We start from the raw sequence: 9,327 nt of genomic DNA on the forward strand, positions 1-9,327 counted from the left end.
TGTTCGATTGTGATTTACTTCAATCCACTGTTGTTTACGTGAATCTGAACGTTTAAGAGGCATGTTTGTGATGACTGAGCCGGCTCCAGGTCAGTGAGGGGGGTATGGGAGGTGTTTGCATTCTCTGCAGGAGTCCGAAGAGAACTAAGGGTCAAGGCAGCGTCAGATAATAGTCTGGGCCACGTTAGAAACTTTGAAAAAAAAATCAAGGTTCCAGAGTTCAGGTTGAACAAAGAAAGAAGTGTAGCCACTATCTCCTCACCCCTGTATCTGCTCACATTTTCACTCCCTTTTGTCACCTCTACATAAAACTTCAACTTCTTCATTACACACATTAATTTACTTTAATTTGAGCCCTTTTGGGGGAAAATTAAATATTATTTCACAGGGAAGTTGATCATGTATCTCTTATTAGGTTTGATGCCTAGAGATCTTTTTATATCCCAATATACAGCACAGTAGCTAGTGCAAAGAGGAGGAATCCTAAGTTTACTTTTTGGCTTATTTGTTCCCCAAAGGATTTAAAACCACTTATAAGCATAGGTAAAATATAAAATTCAGGCAAATAGAGGTACCAAAGTAACATGAACGCCAACCTGGTGTTGCTCAGTGTTTGAGATCCACCCTTGAACTGAGAGGTCATGGTTCAATTCCCAGTAAGGGCACAGGCCTGGTTTGGGGGTTAGAGCTCAATACGGGGGTGCAGGAGGCAGCTGACGATGTTACTAGCATCAGTGTTTATCTTTTCCCCTTCCTCTCTCTCTAAAAATCAATAAAAACATATTCAAGGCTTAGCTGGTTTGGCTCAGTGGATAGAGCGTCGGCCTGTGGACTGTAGAGTCCCTGGTTTGATTCCAGTCAGAGGTACATGTATGGGTTGCAGGCTCGACCCCAGTGGGGGTGTGCAGGAAGTGGTCCATCAGTGATCCTCTGTCATCATTGATGTTTCTATCTCTCCCTCTCCCTTCCTCTCTGAAATAGTTAAAAATATATTAAAAATATTTTTTAAAAAAAGTAACATGGAGTCAGTCAAGAGAGAGGTCAGCAGGAAAAGCATGTGGAGAAGGAACCCTACACGTAGAGTTGATCCTTTGTATACGTAGAGTCCATATTTGTAAGTTCACCTACTTGCTCATTATGTGTATTTCCCCCCCCCCCCCATCAGTACTGACAGTGCTGTTCAGTCAGTTGTGCAGAGCAGTAAAACATTTGAGTCACCTAATAACCACATTTATTAAGTCATCTAATTTGCCAGCTAAAGTTGAAGCTGACTTTTTGTTCCAGCTCTCATGCTGTATACAAGTCTTTTATGTGTCTATTGAGTGCCAAGGTTTGCTTTTCTTTGCATTTTTTTTTTTTTTTTTTGCCTTTTTTGTTGGTGATTTCACTGTTTAAAATGGCCCCTATTCCCTGACCAGTGGTTGGAGCATCATCTCTGTGCACTGAAGGGTCGTGGGCTGGATTGCTGGTCAGGACACATGCCTAGATTGTGGGTTTGATCCCTGCTCAGGTGCTTTATTGGAGACCACCAATATATGTTTCTTTCTCACATCCATGTTTCTCTGTCTCTGTCTCTGTCTCTCTCTCTGTCTCTGTCTCTCTCTCTCTCTCTCTCTTCCCCCCCTTCCACCTCTCTCTCTCTCTCTCTCTCTCTCTCTCTCTCTCTCTCTCTCTCTCTCTCTCTCAAATCAACTTTTAAACATTAAAACCATAAAATGGACCCTAAGTATAGTGAAGTATGGTCAGTGTTGCTAAGTGCAAAAAGGCTATAATGTGTCTTATGGAGAAAATACGTGTATTAGAGAAGCTTCCTTCAGGCATGAGTTCTAATGCTCCTGACTGTGAGTTCAATGATAATGAATCAACAATCTGTACTAAATCACATGTCTTTAAGCAGAAATAGACATAAACAAGGTTACCGGTTGATCTGCTGATGTACATGTGGGGACCAGAGGTTTGTAGGACCCTAACCCTGTCTGTATTTCCCCTAGGAGCATTGGTTCAAAATTCGCCAAGACGGTATTGTTGCCTTTGTGTTACTGAACACAGGACTGTGAGAATGAGAATTAACTACTTGCAGGAGGTGAGAGCCCATTTTTTTACTTCAAACTTTCTGGTGGCTAATACTCAGAGAAAGAAAATAGGATAGTTACATGACTCAGTTTCCCCTAGAATTATCCTTCTGGTCTTCACCATAGCATTTGCTTGACTTTTCACTTGAGCTATCTCTAAACAAAGTCCAGATCTCTAGCTTCTAAATGTTCAGAACCCTCCTAGATCTGGCTTTAATATACCTTTCTAGACTAAGCAGCTATTTCAACTCACAAACAAATGACTCAGGATGACAGATACTGAGGACTTTAAAATCAGGGACATTTCTCCCAGGGGTTCACACGGAGAGAAGATATTATAATTAATGAACATTAAAAAATATCCTTTCAGTAAACTGTGATGAACTTCATAAGAATATTTCTTTTATTAAATGAAAAGATAGGTTTTTTTAAAATTAAAAAATATATATTTTTGTTAATTCTCACCTGAGGAAATTTTCCCCATTAATTTTTAGAGGGGGGCGGGTAGAGAAAGAGAGGGATAAAGATCAATATGAGAGAGAGAGACCTCAACCAGAAGCCTCCCACACTCACCCCAACTGGGGGCCAGGGATGAAGCCTGCAACCCAGGTACATGCCCTTGGCCAGGAATTGAAACTCAAACCCTTCTGTGTGCTGGCTGATACTCCGAACACTGAGCAACACTGGCCAGAGCTAAAAAGATAGCTTTTGAAGGCCACAAGAACATACAGAAATTCTCATAAGTGCAGAAAATCTTTTGCACATTATTGAATTATATCTGAAAGTCATAATGGCAACCATTCACTCTGAAAGCTACAAGATTAGGATATCATATCCTCACCACTCAATTATAAAGTCTCCATAATTAATATGGGGCCCAGAATTGGAAGGTAAATGTTTGAAAATCCCTTAGCCAAACTCTTATCAACAGAGTCACTAAATGAAGTCTTTGTGAAGGAAATTACCATGCTCATATAACTTTTATTTATTTATTTTTAAAATAGATTATTATTATTATTATTATTTTATTATTATTATTATTATTATTATTATTATTTTTTTTTTTTACAGAGAGGAAGGGAGAGGGATAGAGAGCTAGAAACACCAATGAGAGAGAAATATCGATCAGCTGCATTCTGCACACCTCCTACTGGGGATCAGCCTGCAACCAATGTACATGCCCTTGACCGGAATCAAACCTGGGATCTTTCTGTCTGCAAGTTGATGCTCTATCCACTGAGGCAAATCAGTTAGGGCTTATATAACTTTTAGAAACTGAAGTTTCTTTGGGGCACCCAAAGGATTTTACTCATATTAACTAGACAATAAAAGTATGGTACTCTCCTGGGAGACTTTTAATTCTCACAAATAAATAAAACAGAAGGGCCCTGTATTTATGGAGTAACACACCATTTGTAATAAAATAGTCATTATTTTTTCAGGCAATAGGTTTTTCTGTTTACAAAGATTCCTGTCTTATCTGTCCAGGAAGAATCCAGTCTTATGCATTCAGGAAGATTCCCATCTTATTTGTTTGCAAAAACTTCTATATTTCATAGTGCTTATTTCCCCCATATCAAAATTTAAGAGTAAAAAATCTAAAAACCCAAAAAAAATCTTTCCCTTCGAATCTAATTAAATTTATTCTTCCTATACAATGTTGAATTTCACCGCCCCTCTTTCTATTTCCCCATTTATTCTTGCACTCAAATTAGTAATTTGAAACTTAAATGCAATTAATACATTTAATTGAAGTATATTAATTAAAACCTGGGTTTTCGTTAATAAATGCTTACCTGCTATTCAGCGGCTAGCCTGGAACAGGGTTTTCCCTGGGCAAGCAGCAGCTCTTTCTCCCCAGAGGGTGAGTTTATTCCTCAAGCCTCGCCCCTTAATCCTTAGAGCACAGAGAAGGGAGGGAAAGGAAATGTCACACCTGTAGAGAGGGAGGAGCTTCTGATGTCAAGTGAGACTTCCCACGAATGCAGCACCAGTGCTTCTCACCACCTCTTCCTTTCCATCACATTTAATCTTACAGTGGAAAAGCCACTGCGTACTAATTGTGATATAGATCTGAACGTTTTCCAGACACAAAACCTATCTATCCATCAGGCTCTCTGGAAAAAAAAAAAAAAAGAAAGGTCAATGGGGGAAAAAAGGAGACATATAGTACTACTATTTGTAATACTTTAAACGATAAAATAAAATTAAAAAAGGAAAAAAAGAAATGGGACATAGGCAAGTGGGGAACAATAAAATAATGTGGATATTGACTTCTTATATATTTTTAATCTATTCTAAAAAAAAATAATTTTGCTGCTCTGAGCTTCCCAGGCTGAAAGAAGGTAATGTCTAAAGAGGAGGCTTGTAAAATGGAGAGTATCTTTGAAAATGTTATTCTTTTACCCTATTCTTTTAAATGAAAAGCTGTTCACAGTTGACTTGCTTTCCTCTAACCATTAGGAATGGCTGCAGTCTCAGGCACCACAGAAACATTTGCAGGGAATCGCAGCACACAACACCCTCCCTGAGCCTTGGATAGTAAACAGTACAAATGTCCCCGGGGTATGTGGTGATTGCTTCAATTTGAATGTAGTCACCTGGGAGGATACTGTTTACCACTTATGTCTCATAAAGTTAAGTTTCAAATGAAGATGCTGGTTTTAAGTAATACACTGGGTAATTGGTGGTTGAAAGTGGCTAAAAAACTTGTATTCGATGACAATTACTGACGTCAAAATAAGTGTTTATAGATCCTGATATTATTGATAACTTTTAAAATATATATATTTTATTGATTTTTTTTTTTTTTTTACAGAGAGGAAGAGAGAGGGATAGAGAGCTAGAAATACCGATGAAAGAGAAACATCGACCAGCTGCCTCCTGCACACCCCCTACTGGGGATGTGCCCGAAACCAATGTACATGCCCTTGACCGGAATCGAACCTGGGACCTTTCAATCCACAGACCGATGCTCTATTCACTGAGCCAAACCGGTTTTGGATTTTAGATTTTGGCCCCTTCTCTGATTGAGTTCGACACCCCTACTCTATTCACTGAGCCAAACCGGTTTTGGCTTGATAACTTTTTTTTAAAAAAATGTTATGGAGGGCGACATATACCTGTGCATGTTTTTAAGGATACTATATAAATCTAGTCTTCTGTAAATATTATTTGAGGAAAATTGATTTAAAAATGAACAGATGTTGTTATTGGTAGAACAGAAACACCTTAAAGTTCGGGGTCAAGTTATTTATGGACTCAGAGAGATCTATCCAGTAAATGTCTTCCCAGATTTTAAACTACATCCTGTTTCCTGGTGTATCCAAAACTGAAACTTCTATTCTTTTTTCAAAGTTCTTTGCTCTCTATAAAATATCAGAACTAATTAAAGCAGTTGTTTTTTGCCATTAGGAAAAGTAACCAATAAGGCAAAGCATGTTACTTTTCCAGAAAAACTACATTGGTTGAAGATAATTATGTTTGAAATATGTCCATTACGCTAAACTGAAAGTTTAACTCTGGGATTTACAAGGAGAAAGTGGGAGGAAAAGGAGGTTACTAATACAAGATAAATTTAAAGAGATTTTCTTCTATAAACCCAAGTGAACAAATCCATAATATTATCATAGAAAAATAGATGGACTTGTACATTGTTTTTAACAGGATTTACACATCAACTTTAGTAGCCCCTTCTAACTGTAGTGTATCAGCAAATTCCTAAGTCAAAATTACAACTTTTTTTTTCCTCTTCCTAGTTCTATTACTTGCTATCTGAGGATCTTATGAAGGTCACTTAGTTTCCCAGGCTTCAGCCTGCAGGATAGGGATAATGGTAACTGTCATGGGGTTTAATCCCCATAATGTTATTAGGATTAAACACTGGTATAAATGTATGTACACATGTGGTGGGCTTAGAATAGTGTCTGGCACATAGCACGCATCAGGAAATGTCAGCCATTTTTATCAGTTATTATTGTTATACTAGAGGCCTGGTGCATGGAAATTCGTGCATTCAGGTGGTCCCTCAGCCCGGCATGCACCCTTTCCCAGTCTGGAACCCCTTGGGGGGATGTCCACCTGCCAGCTTAGGCCCACTCCCTGGGGGATTAGGGCCTAAGCTGGCAGTCAGACATTCCTCTGGCAGCCTGGGAGCCCTTGGGGGATGTCCAATGGCGGCTTAGGCCCGCTCCCCTACGGCCACCTCTGTGGATGGAACTACGCCAGGACCGACTATCCTGCGCCACCACCTCTGTGGAAGGGGGGGCACTGGGACCGCCATGGCTGGCCGGCAGCACAGGCTCACTGGCCCCGCCCCCCACCCACTGGTCATTCCAGCAGGTCATTCTGGAAGGTCATTTTGCTGACTGGCCTAATTAGCATATTAGCTCTTTATTATATAGGATGGTGCTATTGTCTCACTAATTTTAAAGACCTCGTTGGGGTATGAAACAGTGAAATTGCCCAACACACATTTGTTAACAAATGAATACTTTCTATTAGTTAACAAATGAATACTTTCATTTTTAAAAAGCCATTTAGAGTCATTTATTGAATTTAGGGAACAGCCCTCTTTCTTCTTCCTGTTTGTCCAATTTTAACACGTTAAGCACCAAACCTGTTTTGTCTTTCTTTCCATTTAGCCCTAGATATCTGATTTCACCGATATGCTGACGGCCAGAGACTGATGAGGCCCAAACGGAAAGTATAGTGTCAGTCACGTGTTAATAACTATAATCTGTCTTAAATGTGGCTACTACAGCAATTTCATAGCCTTGGTAACAGCAGAGGTCACTTTAATGAGAGCCAGAGAAACCAGGAGAAATATTGCTATGGTGGTGTAGTAGTGAAGGACCACCTTCAGTGGCAGTAACTTTTAATAAGAAGAGCTGGTGAATAAAATAACAATATTATTATTTTAATAATAAGAGCTGGCTCAGTTACTTTTGACATGGTAAAGTCCAAATGGGAAATTTGAATTTCTCTCTGCTTTTGCTTTCCTTCTTTCCTCTCTCTCTCCCGCAAAGCTGAATATTTCTTGACAATGAATGAAACATGAGAGGATTTAGAAGTCTTATGTTTGGAAACTAAGCCAACCTGCATTCAAATACTAATTTTGACAGGTGCACCTGTATTTATTTTTGGTAAATGGAGAATGCCAGGAAATTCAACCCAACCAAATAGAAGAAAGCAAATCCTTTAATTTTAGGTTCCAGCGCAGGTCAAATGTAAATAAAACCTGTTTGTTAAACAGATGCCCCTCTGAGATTTGGGGGAAATGGAAGGGCTCGAATAAAGAATTTATAATGACTGGCAGTACCCTAAGATCCTGTAACCTATGCGTACAAGCTGCCTCCCCTAACCCTGGTCACACACACAGATTACACCAGTTTACCTGCCTTCCTTCAGCAGCTTCAGTGAGGTCCCACTTTCCCTTATGTTCAGCAACTTTCCCTTTTAGCCCTTTTTCAGTCTGATAGGGGAAACTTTTATTTTGCATTAAAGTGAACATCTTCCAAATACACATTGGCCATTTATGGATCTTTGAGAATTGACCACTTTCCTACTGCCATTTACTCTATTTGTTGCTGACATTTTAAGTTTATGTGTAACTTAATTTGGAATCTATCTATAGTAATAAAAGGGTAATATGCTAATTAGGGTGGACGTCTTCTGGATGTCCATCCCGACAAAGGCACAGTGGCTGCGAGGGCCTAGAGCCATTGCCACATGGGAGAGGTGGGCAGGTCCGGCCCCGCATGGGTGGGGCAGTGGGTCTGGCTCTCGTGTGGGAGGGGCAGGCCAGGCTGGTGCCATTGGCCCAGTGTTGCAGCCCCTTTTGCAGAGGCAGAAAGAAGGGGGTGCCACGCCCCCTGCCGCAGAGGTAGTGCAGGACAGGCTGCGGTGCAGTCTGGTCCCAGTGCTGCCCCTTATGCAGAGGCAGCCACAGGGGCAGTAGCTCCAGCTGGGGCCAGGTGCCACGTCTCTGCAGAGGCTGGATGGGGTGCAACCAGCTGTGCCTCAACCTCCCACAACCCCTCCCACAGCCGGCCTGGTCCCAGATCTCCCCCCACCCACCAGCGGGCAGGGTGCGGAGCCAGCACTGAGAAGTGAGGGCTGGCAGCTGTGGGGGCTGGCAGTGGCAGCAGCAGCAGGGTGATGGGGGCAGTGCCTTCCCCTAATCAGCCTGGTCACCTTCCGCATAGGACATCCTCTGAGGGCTCCTGGACTGTGAGAGGGGAAAGGCCTGGTTGAGGGACACTCCCTTCCCAGTGCACGAATTTTCGGGCACCGGGCCTCTAGTCTATATATAAAAGCCTAAACAGCAGGTACGACTGGTCAGCCGGCTGGTAGCTGTGATGCACACTGACCACCAGCGTGCAGATGCTCATCACAGGAGTCGCCCCCTGGTGGTAAGTGCACTCCCACAGCCAACCTCCCGGGCTGGCCAACCTCCTACTATCTGCCCCCCAGCCAGCTGGCCCTGATCACTGGCCAGGCCAAGAGATACACCCATGCACCGAGCCTCTAGTTTGGGCATAAAGTAGGAATTTTAACCACTGTTTCTCCACCCCATCTCTGGTGTGGTTAGCAGTTTTCTCATTTACCATTTATTGAATATCTTTCTGCATTTTACTTAAAATGCTATCTTTATCACATGTTATGTCTTTACACTATATGTCCTCCACTTCGAAATACATTATTTTTAGAATTTAAGTTTCTGGCATTGGCACTTACCATCTCCTTGCTAGACGGTGGGTTATGGTTGGCATGAACTGTGCGTATGAGAACTCAGGTGGGTGTGGAAATTACATAGGAGCTATAGCCATCTGAATTACTGGTATCAAGTACAGATGAATTTTATTTGGTTTTTTAATTAACTTAAACTATTCATAAAGAGTACACTAACATGCATCCATTAAAGAAGATATTGTGTATGTTTTTAATTGCCTGATACCTGCCAGAAGAAATGCAGATCTCTCAAAATTAGGTCACATACTTTTCAAAGCTCCAAGAGTGTAGTATGACCAGTTCATGAATGAAGAACTGTCACTCAGTAAGTACAAGTTCCAGTTGATGTTCAATAATCTGTTTAACAAATGTTCTGAGAGAAACAAGACTTTAATAAAATATTTTATTGATTTCAGATAGGGAGAGAGATAGAAACATCAATGAGAGAGAATAATTCATCAGCTGCCTTCTGTACGTCCCACACTGGGGATTGAGCCTGCAACCTGGGCATGTGCCCTGACCT

The sequence above is a fragment of the Pipistrellus hanaki genome (genome assembly GCF_964339955.1).
Source record: "Pipistrellus hanaki genome assembly, chromosome: 7".
Classification (NCBI taxonomy): Eukaryota; Metazoa; Chordata; class Mammalia; order Chiroptera; family Vespertilionidae; genus Pipistrellus; species Pipistrellus hanaki.